The sequence below is a fragment of the Leptodactylus fuscus genome, chromosome 2, assembly GCF_031893055.1.
Source record: "Leptodactylus fuscus isolate aLepFus1 chromosome 2, aLepFus1.hap2, whole genome shotgun sequence".
Taxonomy (NCBI): Eukaryota; Metazoa; Chordata; class Amphibia; order Anura; family Leptodactylidae; genus Leptodactylus; species Leptodactylus fuscus.
The window spans coordinates 11,157,543-11,177,723 of record NC_134266.1 but is presented as its reverse complement, the minus strand read 5'-3'; positions in this window follow the sequence as shown (position 1 = coordinate 11,177,723).

The following is a 20,181-nucleotide window of genomic DNA, read 5'->3' as shown; positions in this document are numbered from 1 at the left end:
TTCAATTTCTTTCTATAGTAACACATTTCTCTACCAATGCAGATTAAGTGAAATCTCATATAAAGGCTTCTTTAATTATGTACAGGGTACTTCATTTTATAGCTTCAATGCACAATAACTTCAATGAATATATTATGTTTCGGCATTCATGTATATTAAATGATACTCTTTGAATTGTTTAACTTGCATAGAATAATGTATATTACAGAGGCAGAACCAAATATTGAATATGAAGATTATTTATAATGTGTAAAGGAGAGAACTAGGTATAAAAATGTTTTATATTCTGTAATTCCGCCATCCCCGTCCCCAGTTCTAAGGTCTTCAGGATGAATAGCATGTCCTGGAAACTAAATCACACTGGCGGTTTTTTTTTAGTTGGGCTTATAATATTTCTTAATAAAAAGTTGGATTTGTTTTAAATTAAAATGTTATCTTCGTTAATAATTTAGAAAGTTGAGAGATATAAAGTATTTGGGGTTTGTAGGTTTATTGAGTGTTGTGGTTATGAATATGTAGAGACACCACTTTATTGCCTTCCTTCTCCAAATGACTTATGTTCCTCTTGTACCTCTTCTCTAGGCTGGACATGTCCACATATCAGTGTTACTAGATGACCAGGTTCTCAAACAAACATGATTTTGTGATATTCTGCCACAAGATGGCTGGGTCATGTGCGGCCGCCCGCTGGTTGCTTTTGGAATTGCAGTGCATCAAGGACGTGGCCAACATGTTGCAATATGTTATTGTATTAACAAGACACAAGTCTTGAGCTGAGACAATCGTGGACAATGCCATTCTCCTGCAGGCCAAGGTGTCAATGGAGTGTTAAACACAAACACAAGAGATAGGTGGACCGGGTCAAAGATGAAGGACAAGCGGACGTATTGACCGTAGTTTTATTAAAGTACGAGGCACAACGCGTTTCGGGTGAGAATAGCCCTTGCTCAAGTGCATATTCTTAAATGTATACATGGGATACTTGAATAGTACCACAATAAAGAATGGAGGGATTGGCCAGGGACAGGGAGATTCACGTATTCCCAAGTGAGGGCGCAGGTGCTGTGTAATGTTGACTTCTTACGGAAAATGCTTGAATCCAAGATGGTGGGGGGTATTTACAGGGCTAGCTGGCTGCTGATTGGCTGCGTACATGGCATTGTGGGTTATCCCGTGTTCCCAGAGTTCTTTGCTCCATATCCTAACATGTGATTCCTTACCATGAAGTAGGAGGAAATCCAGATTCAATGCGAACTGAATATTACCTGAAATTCGGATCGAATTCCACTTCGTCAGCTTCGATTCGCTCATCTCTAGTCCCAACCCTACAAACAACCTCTGTTACCTATGCACTATGATGGCAGCTGGCAAACTTCTTGATGACACTGCGCACGGTAGACACAGGGACATTCAGGTCTTTGGAGATGGACTTGTAGCCTTGAGATTGCTCATGCTTCCTCACAATTTTGCTTCTCAAGTCCTCAGACAGTTCTTTGGTCTTCTTTCTTTTCTCCATGCTCAATGTGGTACACACAAGGACACAGGACAGAGGTTGAGTCAACTTTAATCCATTTCAACTGGCTGCAAGTGTGATTTAGTTATTGCCACCACCTGTTAGGTGCCTCAGGTAAGTAACAGGTGCTGTTAATTACACAAATTAGAGAAGCATCACATGATTTTTCAAACAGTGCCAATACTTTTGTCTACCCCTTTTTTATGCTTGGTGTGGAATTATATCCAATTTGGCTTTTTGACAATTTTTTTTTGTGGTTTTCCATTGAAGACAAATTAAATGAAGATAATAATACCAAAGAATTTGTGATTGCAATCATTTTCTGGAAGAACATGAGTATTATCTGACAGAATTGCAGGGGGGCCAATACTTTTGGCCAACACTATATATTTTTATGGGACATTTTCTTGTCTTTCCCGTTGACCTATTACAATATTTCTTTGGATTATTCGAAACATACATTACAACCTAAGCATTGATATAGACCTGGCATTTAGTCGTACACCTAAAGTTGGAGAACTATGTGAGCGGAAAAGATACTTAGAAATAGCAAAATAGCGCGGTGCGCAGGTGGCGGTATTTGTCATCTATGAATAAACAATACATAAAACAATATCTCCAACTCCATATTATTTTCGGCAGATATTTGCCTTGTGTTAATGAACACATAATAACTAATATCAACAGTGCGGCTCTGCAGACTATTATCTCCATAACTAGTTTGTTTTCCACAAGCCGAAAGCTTCCCTGCCACTGATGAAAAGATATTCCAAGTTTCTACCCAATTTATCAGCCATTCATTCAAGACCAAATCATTATATTACGTTAGATTGTCTGAGGATGTGCTGAATACCAATGTGATTCTTATACCCAGCAATAAAATCTGAACTCCAATGTATGACTGCAGTGCCGCACTTGTAGTGCTTACACTTATATGGAATACTGATATAATATTATCCCACCTGGGGGGGGGGGACTGAAATGGGCTCACCTCAGGCTATAAGTCTAATACAGGCTACAGCTTCCCTAGAGACACCTGCAAGAGACTTGACTACAGGGGATGCCAGGTTAATGCCTCGGGCTTGTGTCATTGATAACTAAATAGATAAAGGGATAGGAAAGAAAAAGAGCGGCCAATGCAAGGTCAGGAGACAAGGAAAGGTCATTGCATGCGGAAAAGGGTAGCAATTAAGTGACGGGGTAGAGGTCATGCTCACCAGAAAATAAACAACAGGAGGACAAGCCTTTTCCTCAGGCGCAGACGGAAAACTGAGGAGTATTAAATTGTCTAGACGCTAATATCTTGGACATGTGCCTGGAGAGATTCGTGCGGGATATGTCTGAAGATGGTTCATCTAGGCTTGTGGATGTCTGGGGTATATACAGACGTCTAAAGAACGAGATGAAAGTGTAAGACTAAAATGTTAAAATCTTTAGAATGATAGTTTGATAGCATTATATAGATAATATGGATTTAATTTTTTGTGGTTGTTTTGTGTTGGGGGGAATTTATCAAGACTACCTTACAGTTTTTCATGATTAGCACACTGACCTACTCATCTCTATGGCCCCATAAGTACGGAGGTCCCATGGATGGGCTGTGGGCCAAGAGCAAAAATCAGGATTGCTCCTATTCCTGTCTATTTTGCGGCCCATGCTCACTAACTTTGAGAGTAGGGACATGGAAGCATGGGTGGCACGCGGATGTCGTCCATGCCATTCACTCACAGCCTGGTGATATACGGCATATCGCCTTAGTATTGATAATGCTGGTCACAGGTTATTAATTTCGGGGTCAGACGGTGGCTCAGTGGTTAGCACTGTAGCCTTGCAGCGCTGGAGTCCTGAGCTTGAATCCTGCCAAAAGCAACATGTGCAAGGAGTTTGTATGTTCTCCCTGTGTTTGCGTGGATTTCTCCCACACTCTAAGGCTAAAGGGCTAAGGGAACAACCACAGCGTGCATGCATCACGGTTCTTCCTGCAACGCTTTCAACAGAAAGTTCACAGAGTTTTCCCTTGCAGACTTTCTGTTACAATTATATCTACAGGGAAGCCGCCAGTGTTTCTGTAGATATAATTGACATGCTGCGATTTCCAAAAACGCAATGGTTTTGGTAATCGCAGCGTGTGCGCGCTGTTATTTTTTCCGCAAAGTGGGGATGGGATTCAATTGAAATCCCATCCACTTTGCAAGTACTGTAAAACGCCGCGTTTCCGGCCCGTGGGGCCCCGGCCTAAGGGCATACTGATCGGAAAAAATGTAGATTGTGAGCCCTGTATGTAGATTGTGAGGCCTATATGTAGATTGTGAGCCCTATATGTAGATTGTGATCCGTATATGTAGATTGGGAGCCCTGTATGTAGATTGGGAGACTGTATGTAGTTTGGGAGCCCTATATGTAGATTGGGAACCCTGTATGTAGATTGTGAGCCCTGTATGTAGATTGGGAGACTGTATGTAGTTTGTGAGCCCTGTATGTAGATTGTGAGCCCTATAAGTAGATTGTGAGCCCTATATGTAGATTGTGAGCCCTATATGTAGATTGGGAGCCCTATAAGTAGATTGGGAGCCCTATATGTAGATTGGGAGCCCTATAAGTAGATTGGGAGCCCTATATGTAGATTGGGAGCCCTATATGTAGATTGGGAGCCCTATATGTAGATTGTGAGCCCTATATGTAGATTGTGAGCCCTATAAGTAGATTGTGAGCCCTATATGTAGATTGTGAGCCCTATAAGTAGATTGTGAGCCCTATATGTAGATTGTGAGCCCTATATGTAGATTGGGAGCCCTATATGTAGATTGGGAGCCCTATAAGTAGATTGTGAGCCCTATATGTAGATTGGGAGCCCTATATGTAGATTGGGAGCCCTATATGTAGATTGGGAGCCCTATATGTAGATTGGGAGCCCTATAAGTAGATTGTGAGCCCTATATGTAGATTGGGAGCCCTATATGTAGATTGGGAGCCCTATATGTAGATTGGGAGCCCTATAAGTAGATTGTGAGCCCTATATGTAGATTGGGAGCCCTATATGTAGATTGTGAGCCCTATAAGTAGATTGTGAGCCCTGTATGTAGATTGTGAGCCCTATATGTAGATTGGGAGCCCTATAAGTAGATTGTGAGCCCTATATGTAGATTGTGAGCCCTATAAGTAGATTGTGAGCCCTATATGTAGATTGGGAGCCCTATATGTAGATTGGGAGCCCTATAAGTAGATTGTGAGCCCTGTATGTAGATTGTGAGCCCTATATGTAGATTGGGAGCCCTATAAGTAGATTGTGAGCTCTATATGTAGATTGTGAGCCCTATAAGTAGATTGTGAGCCCTATATGTAGATTGGGAGCCTTATATGTAGATTGGGAGCCCTATATGTAGATTGGGAGCCCTATATGTAGATTGGGAACCCTATATGTAGATTGGGAGCCCTATAAGTAGATTGTGAGCCCTATATGTAGATTGTGAGCCCTGTATGTAGATTGTGAGCCCTGTATGTAGATTGTGAGCCCTGTATGTAGATTGTGAGCCCTATATGTAGATTGGGAGCCCTATAAGTAGATTGTGAGCCCTATATGTAGATTGTGAGCCCTATAAGTAGATTGTGAGCCCTATATGTAGATTGTGAGCCCTATATGTAGATTGGGAGCCCTATAAGTAGATTGTGAGCCCTGTATGTAGATTGTGAGCCTTATATGTAGATTGTGAGTCCTGTATGTAGATTGTGAGCCCTGTATGTAGATTGTGAGCCCTGTATGTAGATTGTGAGCCCTAGATATAGATTGTGAGCTCTATATGCAGATTGGGAGCCCTAAATGTAGATTGTGAGTCCTATATGGGCTCACAATCTACATAAAAAGTATATATATCAAGTACACAATTCTGGCTGACTGCAGGAGATCCTGTGTGACAAAACTGAAGTCTACACCAGTCAATGAGGCCGGTATAATTCATGCTAGCACCACCCGCCCTAGTGACCCTTTACCCCTTGTCTGTTCCCTCCCCTATTCTCAAAAGCAACCAGTAGGTCAGAAAATACAGATTTGTAACATAGATGGCTTTGCTACAAAATTGTCCACTTTTGTGCCACAAAACTAGCATGACAACATTAGTGCATTCCCCTCACTAAACAGGATAAGAGCCCAATCCATGATATATACCAGTATACCCTAGCACTAGTAGTCCACATGCAAGTTTTAATATTGCATCTTATGTCAGTAGTTTGGCGCATGTGCACACTGTATATTCGCTGGAGCTCAATGAGATAAGTTTTTCAGAATATTATGGTAAATGTACAAAGCAACGTCAAGCAACTACAATGGAAGGAACACATGGAGAGGAAACCTCATTTTACTTATGGATTGTTTCATCAGTTTGGAACCTTGTCTGAGTATTACTATGCCGTATGATCTGTCTTATCGCTTCCTCATATGAACATCTTTTACGGAGAACTTTTTTATGGTGATGGCATTTTCAGCTCCACTACATCACGTCTAACCATATGGTCCGTCGCTCATACTCATTATGAAATGATACGGTTCTGTCCGCCATATGTTTCTATTTTATATTATGTCTTATTCATCAAATTGTAACATGTACAGCGATAATACAGAGCATTATTTGTCACTCGTACATCGTGTTCTTTCATCTCCTTGCGGTTTGTAGATACTTTGTAAGTTTTTATGTTCCCCACTTTCCTTCTGATCTTGTTTGTTTGCAAATGTGATTTTTTTTTTTTGTGTGTGTGTGTGTGTGTGTGTGTGTGTGTGTGTGTGTGTGTGTAATTTTTCTAAGCTTCGAGGTGACCGAATAGAAGTTTATTCACCTTGGCTGTGTTTCAGCACCACTTCCCATGAAGCAACCGCAGCTTAGCTCAACAGCTATGTCCAGTTGCTAGGAAACTGGACGTTTCGCTTTCTCTTCTTCTGGTTTTAGCTTCCGCTGCGGTCCTGATGGTTGGGATAGTGGCTCTACTGATCCCTGCGCACAGCGCAGTCTCTGGCCTGGAGGAAACAGTCACCAATAGGTCATGTCCGGATCAATGGCTTATTTACAGGGGAGTCGTGCTATCATGTTTTACCTGGTGTGTGAGGTTCCTTTCCTGGTCCTTGTAGGGAAACGGGTAGGGAAACGGATGGGGCCATTATACTACATGTGGGGGCACTGATAGGGCCATTATACTACATGTAGGGACACTGATGGGGCCATTATACTACATGTGGGGGTACTGATGGGGCCATTATACTACACGTAGGGACACTGATGGGGCCATTATACTACACGTAGGGACACTGATGGAGCCATTATCCTACACATAGGGACACTGATGGAGCCATTATACTACACGTAGGGACACTGATGGAGCCATTATACTACACGTAGGGACACTGATGGAGCCATTATCCTACACGTAGGGACACTGATGGAGCCATTATACTACACGTAGGGACACTGATGGAGCCATTATCCTACACGTAGGGACACTGATGGAGCCATTATACTACACGTAGGGACACTGATGGAGCCATTATACTACACGTAGGGACACTGATGTAGCCATTATACTACAGGTAGGGACACTGATGGGGCCATTATACTACACGTAGGGACACTGATGGAGCCATTATCCTACACGTAGGGACACTGATGGAGCCATTATACTACACGTAGGGACACTGATGGAGCCATTATACTACACGTAGGGACACTGATGTAGCCATTATACTACAGGTAGGGACACTGATGGAGCCATTATACTACATGTAGGGACACGGACGGAGAGATTATACTACATGTAAGGACACAGATGGAACCATTATACTACAGGTAGGGACACTGATGGAGCCATTATACTACAGGTAGGGACACTGATGGAGCCATTATACTACATGTAGTGACACTGATGGAGCCATTATACTACATGTAGGGACACTGATGGGGCCATTATACTACATGTAGGGACACTGATGGGGCCATTATACTACATGTAGGGACACTTATGGAGCCATTATACTACATGTAGGGACACAGATGGAGCCATTATACTACAGGTAGGGACACTGATGGAGCCATTATACTACAGGTAGGGACACTGATGGAGCCATTATACTACACGTAGAGACACTGTTGGAGCCATTATACTACACGTAGGGACACTGATGGAGCCATTATACTACAGGTAGGGACACTGATGGAGCCATTATACTACATGTAGGTACACGGACGGAGAGATTATACTACATGTAAGGACACAGATGGAACCATTATACTACATGTAGGGATACTGATGGAGCCATTATACTACATGTAGTGACACTGATGGGGCCATTATACTACATGTAGGGACACGGATGGAGCCATTATACTACATGTAGGGACACTGATGGAGCCATTATACTACATGTAGGGACACAGATGGAGCCATTATACTACACGTAGAGACACTGTTGGAGCCATTATACTACATGTAGGGACACTGATGGAGCCATTATACTACACGTAGGGACACTGGTGGAGCCATTATACTACACGTAGGGACACTGGTCGAGCCATTATACTACACGTAGGGACACTGATGTAGCCATTATACTACATGTAGGGACACTGATGGAGCCATTATACTACACGTAGGGACTCTGATGTAGCCATTATACTACATATAGGGACACTGATGGGGCCATTATACTACACGTAGGGAAACGGATGGAGCCATTATACTACGTGTAGGGACACTGATGGAGCCATTATACTACATGTAGGGACACTGATGGGGCCATTATACTACACGTAGGGAAACGGATGGAGCCATTATACTACATGTAAGGACACAGATGGAACCATTATACTACATGTAGGGATACTGATGGAGTCATTACACTACGTGTAGGGACACTGATGGAGCCATTATATTACATGTAGGGACACTGATGGAGCCATTATACTACATGTAGGGACACCGATGGAGCCATTATACTACATGTAGGGACACTGATGGAGCCATTATACTACACGTAGGGACTCTGATGTAGCCATTATACTACATGTAGGGACACTGATGGGGCCATTATACTACACGTAGGGAAACGGATGGAGCCATTATACTACGTGTAGGGACACTGATGGAGCCATTATACTACATGTAGGGACACTGATGGAGCCATTATACTACAGGTAGGGACACTGATGGAGCCATTATACTACAGGTAGGGACACAGATGGAGCCATTATACTACATGTAGGGACACGGATGGAGAGATTATACTATATGTAAGGACACAGATGGAACCATTATACTACATGTAGGGATACTGATGGAGCCATTATACTACATGTAGTGACACTGATGGAGCCATTATACTACATGTGGGGGCACTGATGGAGCCATTATACTACATGTAAGGACACGGATGGAGCCATTATACTACATGTAGGGACACGGATGGAGCCATTATACTACAGGTAGGGACACTGATGGAGCCATTATACTACAGGTAGGGACACTGATGGAGCCATTATACTACAGGTAGGGACACTGATGGAGCCATTATACTACAGGTAGGGACACTGATGGGGCCATTATACTTCATGTAGGGACACTGATAGAGCCATTATACTACATGTAGGGACACAGATGGAGCCATTATACTACAGGTAGGGACACTGATGGAGCCATTATACTACAGGTAGGGACACTGATGGAGCCATTATACTTCATGTAGGGACACTGATGGAGCCATTATACTACACGTAGGGACACTGATGGAGCCATTATACTATATGTAGGGTCACAGATGGAGCCATTATACTACATGTAGGGACACTGATGTAGCCATTATACTACATGTAGGGACACTGATGGGGCCATTATACTACACGTAGGGAAACGGATGGAGCCATTATACTACGTGTAGGGACACTGATGGAGCCATTTTACTACATGTAGGGACACTGATGGAGCCATTATACTACAGGTAGGGACACTGATGGAGCCATTATACTACAGGTAGGGACACTGATGGAGCCATTATACTACAGGTAGGGACACTGATGGAGCCATTATACTACAGGTAGGGACACTGATGGAGCCATTATACTACATGTAGTGACACTGATGGAGCCATTATACTACATGTAGTGACACTGATGGAGCCATTATACTACATGTAGTGACACTGATGGAGCCATTATACTACATGTATGGACACGGATGGAGCCATTATACTACATGTAGGGACACGGATGGAGCCATTATACTACAGGTAGGGACACTGATGGAGCCATTATACTACAGGTAGGGACACTGATGGAGCCATTATACTACATGTAGGGACACTGATGGAGCCATTATACTACAGGTAGGGACACAGATGGAGCCATTATACTACATGTAGGGACACTGATGGAGCCATTATACTACAGGTAGGGACACTGATGGAGCCATTATACTACACGTAGGGACACAGATGGAGCCATTATACTTCATGTAAGGATACAGGTGGAGCCATTATACTACATGTAGTGACACTGATGGAGCCATTATACTATATGTAGGGTCACAGATGGAGCCATTATACTACATGTAGTGACACTGATGGAGCCATTATACTACAGGTAGGGATACTGATGGAGCCATTATACTACAGGTAGGGATACTGATGGAGCCATTATACTACACGTAGGGACACTGATGGAGCCATTATACTACAGGTAGGGACACTGATGGAGCCATTATACTACAGGTAGGGACACTGATGGAGCCATTATACTACAGGTAGGGACACTGATGGAGCCACTATACTACAGGTAGGGACACTGATGGGGCCATTATACTTCATGTAGGGACACAGATGGAGCCATTATACTACATGTAGGGACACTGATGGAGCCATTATACTACAGGTAGGGACACTGATGGAGCCATTATCCTACATGTAGTGACACAGATGGAGCCATTATACTACATGTAGGGAAACTGATGGAGCCATTATACTACATGTAGGGACACTGATGGAGCCATTATACTACAGGTAGGGACACTGATGGAGCCATTATACTTCATGTAGGGACACTGATGGAGCCATTATACTACACGTAGGGACTCTGATGGAGCCATTATACTACACGTAGGGACACTGATGGAGCCATTATACTATATGTAGGGTCACTGATAGAGCCATTATACTACATGTAGGGACACTGATGGAGCCATTATACTACACATAGGGACACTGATGGAGCCATTATACTACACGTAGGGACACTGATGGAGCCATTATACTACACGTAGGGACACTGATGGAGCCATTATACTACACGTAGGGACACTGATGGAGCCATTATACCTCTCTACTAAGTCTGAGGCCACTATACTACATGTGGGGGCACTGAGGGGGCCATTACATAACTGTTGACAGACAAAGTGATTGCTACTCTGAGGATACTTGGTTTGGTTTCTCTAGGGGGTACTTCATGTAAAAAAATTGAGAAACACTGGTTTAGATTATCTACTTTATGACACATGATTGTAGATGTTACCTAAGTAAGTCGAGAGGTTCTTAGGCAACTGGAATTTGCACCTTAACGGTGACTCCAAAAGAACACACACATAGCTCTATAAAAATTGCTAAATTTATTATCAACATGATTAAAAAGGGTATAGAAATGCCAAAAACAACATGATACAGAAGGGGGACATAATAATCAATGAACTGAGAGTTTACCACGGATACAATCAAAGGAGGTATGGAAAAATAACCAATGAAGAGAAATGAAATAAATGTATGCTATTAATATAATTGGCCAGGGATGGGGGGAAACTTCAGTATAATATACATACATGAAGGCTGGCAAACTGGCAGTATAAGTAATGAAAATCACCCTAACATGTAAGGCAAATGGCATGCTACAGTTACACAATATACAGGTCACATGATCACATTAATGCCATACCGCCAGTGTGTAAATCGCCCGACGTGCGTTTCGTCCAGGGAACTGGACTTTGTCAAGGGACCTTAATGGTGACTGAAAGAAGGCAAACAGACTTAAAAATAATTTAAAGATTGGGGCAGATTTACAAAGCGTGTCTCAAAGTAAAAACTGTCTTAGTTCCCCATAGCAACTAGTTTTTTCTTTTTTCCAGAGCCGACTGCGCATGCCCGCACTCCATTTTCTTGGAGTGCGGGCATGTGCAGTCGCCCAGGCCCGATGCCTGGCAGAGTGAATTCAGAGCCAGAAGATGCCGCGGGGAAGCTGCACGGAGAAGACTTCTCGGAGGATCCAGCCCGACCCTCACTCGTGGACTTGGTAAGTGTAATTTGATCGAATGTTGCCTACCCCTGAAACGAGCATTTTCCCCCCCATAGACTATAATAGGATTCGATATTCGATTTGAGTAGTCGAATATTGAGGGGCTACTCGAAACGAATATCGAACCTCGAACATTTTACTGTTCACTCATCTCTGATTATATCATGTGGTCCTGTACTTTCTATTACGCTGCACTGTATCTCCCGAGAAATGATACAATTGTGATACAGCTTGAGGTGAACTAGTGCAGGGACCCCTTAAGGTACAAAGAAGTCCCTGCACAAGCTGTATGATCAGTCAATGACCTATCTTCATTGATCTCTAGTAGTTCAGTAGGCAAAACCAGCTGATGCTGATCATCTACTATATATAGAATGAGTGGGATGTAGGAGTGGATTAACAGCAATTAATTTAATATGTATTAATGGACGGCTCTGCACAATGCTAGAAGATTGCAGGTGTTTGTCTCCTTGGCTGCATCTTTATCGCTGCTACATCTGTACGAGATGCTCATATTCCGCTCTAGAATTCTCGGAGATACATTATGTATGTTATGTCGGCGTCCTAAAAATAAAAGTGTCCTCTGTTTTCTATATAAATTGAGCTCATAATTTATTATTAACTTATCTGCAGCTTTTTTTCCCAGCAACTTCTATTTCAAAAATACCATTAAAAAGCGATAGATTAAAAATAAAAACCCTGCTAAATATTTCCCTAAATGAAATATTCAGACGGTTGTACGGGAAAAAAAAAAGGAAACTGATCTAATCTAAGATACTTTTATTGCAGGCAAAAATGTCAAATGTTCCAGCTTAGCTCTTGTTTTTGTCATACAAAGTAGAAAAATAATCTGGTCCACCTAGAGATCAGTAGGAAGTTGCCTGGATCTTATCCATTGCATATGGCTTGCCTCAGGAAATTATATTTGAGAGCACTAAATAATATCCCTTCAAACACCAAGGAGCTTCAGTGCTTAGAACATTAATTTTAAAGCCCGGGCAAGGAGTGGATGAGCACTGATTAAAATCATAAAGAACTGGAGAAATAACAGAAGTGTCCTGATAGGCTTGTATCGCTTTATTGACTGCTATTCTCTTTTATTAACAATACTAATGCCTATTACCTACATTAAGAGCAACGTCTTGAATATCATTGCTTGGGAAGATTCAGAGATGAGAGTCAAACGACCAAAAGATAAGTTATAAGTGTTACAATGTAAATGAAGGATAAGGAATCAGCCTGTCCATGGATACATAAGATAAGATAAGATAATCCTTTAATAGTCCCACATTGGGGAAATTTCAGTATGTTACAGCAGCCTAGTAATACAGATACAGGATAATACACAGTAATATATTACAGACGTAGACACACATATGCTGAGAAGAGAAGATATACTAGGAGTCCATAGCAGCTAAGGAACAGAAGAAGAAGAAGGAAGACTTCATAGTCATAATCATTAGTTCTCTGTGTGGAGTGTCTTCGCTTGGTCTGATGTAGATTATACAGCTTGGTCGCGGTTGGAAGGAAGGACCTGCGATAGCTCCTTCTCACACTTGGGGTGAAGCAGACGGTCACTTACAGTGCTGCCAAGTCCCATCAAGGTCTCATACATGGGGTGGGATTTGTTCTCCCGCATGGAGGTCACCACAGACAGTATCCTTCTGTCACCCACCACCTGTATTGGGTCCAGGGGGCTCCCCAGGACAGAGCTGGCCCTTCTGATCAGCCTGTCAAGTCTATTTCTGTCCCTGGTTGATATACTGCACCCCCAGCAGGCCACACCGAAAAAGATGGCTGAGGAAACCACAGAGTTGAAGAAGGCCCTACATTATGGGTAGGGTTGAGCCAATCTTGAGATTTCAAGATCGATTTTAAAATCCGATTTCTGATCATTTTCCAGCCAATCTCGATCTCAATCATGAAATTCGCTCGATCGCCAATCAGAATCCGATCTTTTCCAATCCCGATCCTCAACCCTAGTCAATGCTTCTCTATGGGAAAAGTCACTTTTAGGGATGAGATGATCTTGAGATAACCTATGATCTCGATCCCGCTGGAAGAGATATGGTCGGAAATCCAATCAGAATAGTGAAATTTACTTGATCGCTGCTCGGAATCCGATCTTTTCCGATCTCAACCCTAATTATAGGTGTAGATGTAGAATCTTGAAATTGAGTAACTAAGGCAATGTAGCAATGGTTACCATGACACTTAACGTTGTAACAACACCGGCCAAGATCTATCATACTAGACACTGTTGTAAACATGGCACATTTTTGGCACATCTGCTCATGTTATTACAGATAGGATATTATTCACAGACAGAAAGCAGCTTTCCTGACTGTGTCCATACTCTTTTCCTATTTCAGGGATCTCTTTAGCTTTGTCTTGCCTGCATGTATTTGCCCTATATTTGCAGTTCAGTGTTCCTAGATCTCCTTTAAGGGTCCATTCACACAGAGTTTTTTGGTACTGATTTTCATGCTTAATCCGCTTCAGAATCCATGTGGAAAAAACGCCCCCCGATAGAGTTCTATGGGTCGACTCGCAGAATTTTTCTGCTAGCAGAATAAAAAAGCTTCCTTCAGGCGGATTCCAGCTGCAAAAAATTGTAGCTCAAAGTAAGTTAAAGGTGGTATAAATGTAGATTAGATGAAGTAAAGATATGCTGATTAATCATCCAACTTCAAGCACTGTGATAAATATGGCGCATGTTCAGACTGCTTGTTTGCACTTCTTGATCTATTAGTAACTCTCGGCCACTGTGGTAAAGAGTGGTAACACTCTCAATGGCTTTAGTTGTGTTCCGTTGTAAGATACAGTATCACACTTCAACCACTGTGATAAATCTGACGTATCTTCAGACTGGTTGCTTACACTGTTGATCTATTAGAATCTCTCGGCCACTGTGGTACAGAGTGTTAACACTCTCAATGGCTTTAGTTGTGTTCCGTTGTAAGAAACAGTATCACACTTCAACCACTGTGATAAATCTGACGTATCTTCAGACTGCTTGTTCACACGGTTATCTATTGGTAAATCTGGGCCTCAGAGTGTTAACACTCTCAACACTCATGTTTGTTATTTTAAGATACAGTATCACACTACAACAATTCATCACATTGCAGAAACTTGTAGACTTGCGGCAATACTGCCCACTTTCCCCTTCACTTTTTATTTTGACTCTTGAGACCCTGCTACAAGCGGTTCATCAACATCCGCAAATTAGAGGCCTTTCCATTGGCTCATGCTCACTACATGCCGTAGCGTTTGCCGATGATGTATAGTTTCTGCTGACAAATCCGGAAGAAGGACTTCTGATACTGATAGACTTAATGACTCATTATGGCCCACTGTCTAATTATAAGCCGAACTTGTCGGAATCAGAGGTCTTAGTTGTTTCCCTAAATAAAAAGACAAGAGAAAGATCCCAAATATCCTCCCCATTCGATTAGAAACAAGACTTTGTCAAATACCTCGCCTTTAAACTTCCCAGCAAACTGGAAGACCTTTATAAGGAAAACTTCCCCCCCTCCTTAAGGAATCAGACAGCGCACTATCCTCTTATGACCTACCTTTTTTTGCCCTCTTTTGGACGCAGACATTTGTTACAAAGTTACATTGTACTGAAGGTATTCTATAGATTCCAAATGTTACCTATATCTCTGCCAAAGGCGTTTCTGAACTCATTAAGGTCAATGTTCAATAGATTTGTCTGGATTTGTCGTTTGCTAACTAAACAAAAAGAGAAAGGAGGAATCTCACTCCCTGATAGGTCAGTATACTACAAGGCGAGTATGCTAACTAGATGGCTATCCCTTAGTGCACCATTGGAAAACTCTCTTGTTAGACAAATTGCAGAAAATGAATTTGGCCCTTCTTTGAATGCAAAACTATGGACTCCTTTGCTAAAACTCTTTCGTTTTCCTAATGGTGATCCCCTACTAAAAGGCCCTTGCGAGGTTTGGCACAGTCTCAAGAGTCAACTGGCACCACCCCCCTCTAGAACCTCCCCTACAGAACTACACCCTCATCTCCTGTCTAGAAATGTACAATGTCGGGACGACTTCTGGTCCCAGCTCACAGGTAAATGGTTAGATTCACTTCTCAAAGATGGCTTCTTCTGCGAGTATATACAGTAAGTCTGTGAAAAAGCTTTTCTCTTGTATATGTAAAAGTTGTAAAAATCAAATAAAATAAGATTTACAAAAAAAAGTAGGCAATGCCAAAAATAAAATAAAAAAATTGTAGAATTGTGTACAATTATGGAAGGAAGGTAGTAGTAACTTAAATGGGAGTCTGCCATCTCCTGCCTGCATCACCACAAGGAGTGAGAGTTGATCCTTCCACTATGACATCAGACATCCTACTTAAGCACCAAGGAGCTGAAGGCCTGCCTCCAGTGCACCAAATGCCTCATTTTTCTCACGTCTCTCCGCCCACACTCTCCTAAGCCACAACAAGCCCCGCCTACTCCCATCATCTCTAACACTAGCCTAGGGAGGTGGGGGTGCGCACTGCGCTCTGAAGGTATGTCAATGAGAGAGAAGAACGGGGAGCGGCAGCGGATCTGTGCAGGTAAGTGGACACCAGGGGGGCTAAGTAGCTGGGGGATTTTTTTTTTAATCACTACACAACATGGAGTCCAAAAATTGAAACAATTTTTGGACTCCATGCTGTGTAGTGAATAGGATCATTTTTAAAATCCGATCTTCGATCATTAAAAAAAATCCCATTGACTTGCATTAGGAACAGAATTGGGATCGGGTTCAGATGGAAAATGATCAGAAATCGGATTTTAAAAACGATCCGGAAATTTCAAGATCGGCTCAACCCTAGTTTTCACTTTTTAAAATATTTTGGGGGGACCTTGAATCAGTAACAATCTCCATAGTGAAGTCTTTTCTCTTTTACTTTAACTGCTAATACTACATATAGATCTAAGTATAAAGTATAAAGCAATTACTAAAGTATTAACATAGAATCCTAAACAATTCCCAACAATTTTCTCTGCTGGTTCTTGAACTCACAGCAAGGCTGGAAGGACCATTATAAGTTTGATGTGCTACTTGTACAGTACTAGGGAGTCTGGTAGCAGATGTATGAATGCAGTGTGTCTACTATTTCTGCATCCTTGGTATTTTTAGCAACAATTATGTTATATATATATATATATATATATATATATATATATATATATATATACATTCTGAAGTTGCAGAGAACCTTGGTTATGTATCATTGTGAGCAAAAAAACTTCAGCCTACCACGAGTGAATGAAGGATCCTCTTGAATCTTCACAACATCTTGAGTGCTACTTTTTTTTTTTCATCATACGAAGGACATGGGACCAAATATCCAAGGCTAACAGTACATTATGCTGTCTCTATATTTGTGCTCTTGTCTCTTTCTATCCATTATTCACTTTTTTATTGGGTGCTCATACATCCAAAAAGTAAGTCAAATGAACCTGCTGATTTTAGTAGTAACATATGTATGCTGTGGTGTGCTCCGGCATATGGTATCATAGGAAAGAAGGATCATGTCAACCCTTAGCTCTAACAACTAATTCCCCTTTCCCTATAAAGAAACATGGTCTTTCCTTGTTTAATGGATATTGTAGCTCCAGTACTGGACCTAGGAAGGGTAAGTCTCATAACGGTTTTGTTTATTAGACACATCTCAGGGATCCAGTACTTCATCACAGGCAGTTCTATGTACTGTTGGACAGCCGACACTATAAAATGCTTTTTTATCGTAACTATGTAAATATTACATAAGATTTCTAGTCCTTGTTCCTCCTGACCATGGATCATATAGTTATCATACATGTATACTCATACAGTGCCTAGTGGTAGAATATATCAGTGTCATATATCATACAATGAATGTTTGATCCAACGTAGATCAATAGACAGCTATGAAATACAGTAAGTGAATTTTTAAGGGACACATTTCCACAGTCTATTATATACCTATGTACATTAACATAACTTCTTAGCTTTTAGTTCTAGCAGGGTAGACTTTCTTTGTATTTCTAAGTAATTGAATTCTATAACTTTTACTTTTTAATAATTTGTATAACTTTTACTGATTTATCCTGTATTACTTCCATTGATATCTATGTACTAAACCAAGGACTCATGCTTAGGATTAATTTAGGATTAAACTCTTCATTGCTTTGTGGGATCTGGTCCTGCCTTTGGCTCTAAATACAGATATAACGCTCTTTAAAAGGTTTCCTGGGGCTAAAATATTGGTGTTGTATACTAAATAGAGACTGGATGATGTTGAGAACAGGACTCTATGGGGGCCGTATCATCACCTCCATACTCCTCCTCAAAAGGGCAAAGGGCACTCCAAATATGGATGGGATTTAGGCTTCTATTTTGTTCATTCAATTTGAATTATAATTGACAAATATACTATTATTTCTATTATTTTTGACAGCATTCTTACTTCGCAACATTTTCCCACACATGCCTAAAACTTGTGTACATTACTGCAAGCCAAGCAAAACACCCATCTACAGATAACTATTTCTGGATACTTTCCCAGGTAAGACAGAGGTAAGTTTTTGCTGGATGAAGGCCTAGGAAGGTCATTTTCTGTTTTCTAGAAGAGGGCTAATTTGTAGAGATGGGCGAGTAGGTATTTGATAGAATACTACGGTATTCAAAATACTCGTACTAGTTCGAATACTACTCGCTATTCGCAGTAAAGATTTGATTCAGAACCAGCATTGATTTGCCGAATGCTATACTGTATAGCATGCGGCAAATCAACGCTGGTTCTGCAGCAGGCTCGTCCTTGCTAGTCAGGAGAGCTGGCAGCTTTCGGTTATGCGGGAGCTGACTTTTTCTCATATGAATGCATTGACCAGCGTTGATTGGCCAAATGCTATACAGTGTACAGCATTCGGCCAATCAATGCTGGTGCTGCCGGAGGCTCATCTGTGAGGGGGCGGAGTCTAAGATTGGACCAAAGCAGTCTCCTATGAGAAAAAGTCAGCTCCTGCATAACCGCAAGCTGCCAGCCCTCCCAACTAGCAAGGACGAGCCTGCTGCAGAACCAGCGTTGATTTGCCGAATGCTGTACACTGTATAGCATTCGGCAAATCAATGCTGGTTCTGCAGGACGAGTAAGGGCCAGTTCACATTAGCGCTTGCCTCCCATCCGGAAGGAGTCTGCAGGAGGACCCCCCGAATGGAATATCAGCACAACTGCAAGCGCTGTGCAGTTAAAGTGCATGGACACCATAGACTATAATGGGGAATATCAGCTCAACTGCACAGCGCTCCTCCTAAACACTCTCCTCCTGCTACTCGTGGACTTGGTGACTCTCCTTTAGTCAAATAGTGGTTTCCCCTGAAATGAGCATTTTCCCATAGACTATAATGGGATTCGATATTCGATCGAGTAGTCAAATATTGAGGCTCTACTCGAAACGAATATCAAATCTCGAATATTTCACTACTCACTCATCTCTAGTAATTTGTATAGTTTTTTTTTTTAATTGGACTTTGCAAATAAGACCACATAAAAACTTGGAATGCTTAAAGAGGAGCTTTCACGACCTTGGGCATATGCAGTTTTATATACCACTAGAAAATCAGCTTTCCCATTATGTATCCTGGGGGAAGAGCTATCGGTGCCATTACCGATCTCTGCCCACTGTCAGAAGAGCGTTCCTGACAGTCTTTCCGTAGCTCTGTAGTGTCAGAGGGGGGTGTTCCTTACTGTTCAGCTATGACGATAAGCTGTGAAGAATGTCCCCTCGTCCTTAAACTACTACTTGGGAGGGGGGCGCTCCTCACTGGACCTGGCTAAGATACATAAAATAATGTGTGCAGTAAGTGCAGCAAACAATGAATTAATAATTGTCATGTGAACAGTGAGCCCAGTGATCAGCTACAACAGTCACATAACAATGAGCAGGATGTCCTCACTTCCAGTCCAGATGGGACCCGCTTTCTGCAAGGATAAGAGTGGTAGCGCAGTTTCAAGTCCTGATAATAACACCTGGACCAGAAGCTGTTACAGTCAGCAGTGAACACTCCTGGAACACTGTGATAGTCTGGTTCTCACAGCCCAGGAGGGATCATCTCAGTATGGGGATAATAAACATCTGATCTGGGTGTTGTCACCAGGAACGGATTGTTTATGAAGATTTCCTGCAACCAGTCTCACAAGACTTGTATTCTGTTACTTAGAAGTGTCGTACTTGTCTAGTTACAATTATTTTTTGGAAGTTGGACTATTTATTGTTATTTACTCTTGTAATATAATTATGCTATTGGGTCTAGTTGTCATAACATTAAAGTGTGAACAAAAAATTGCAATATCTTGTTTTTTCTC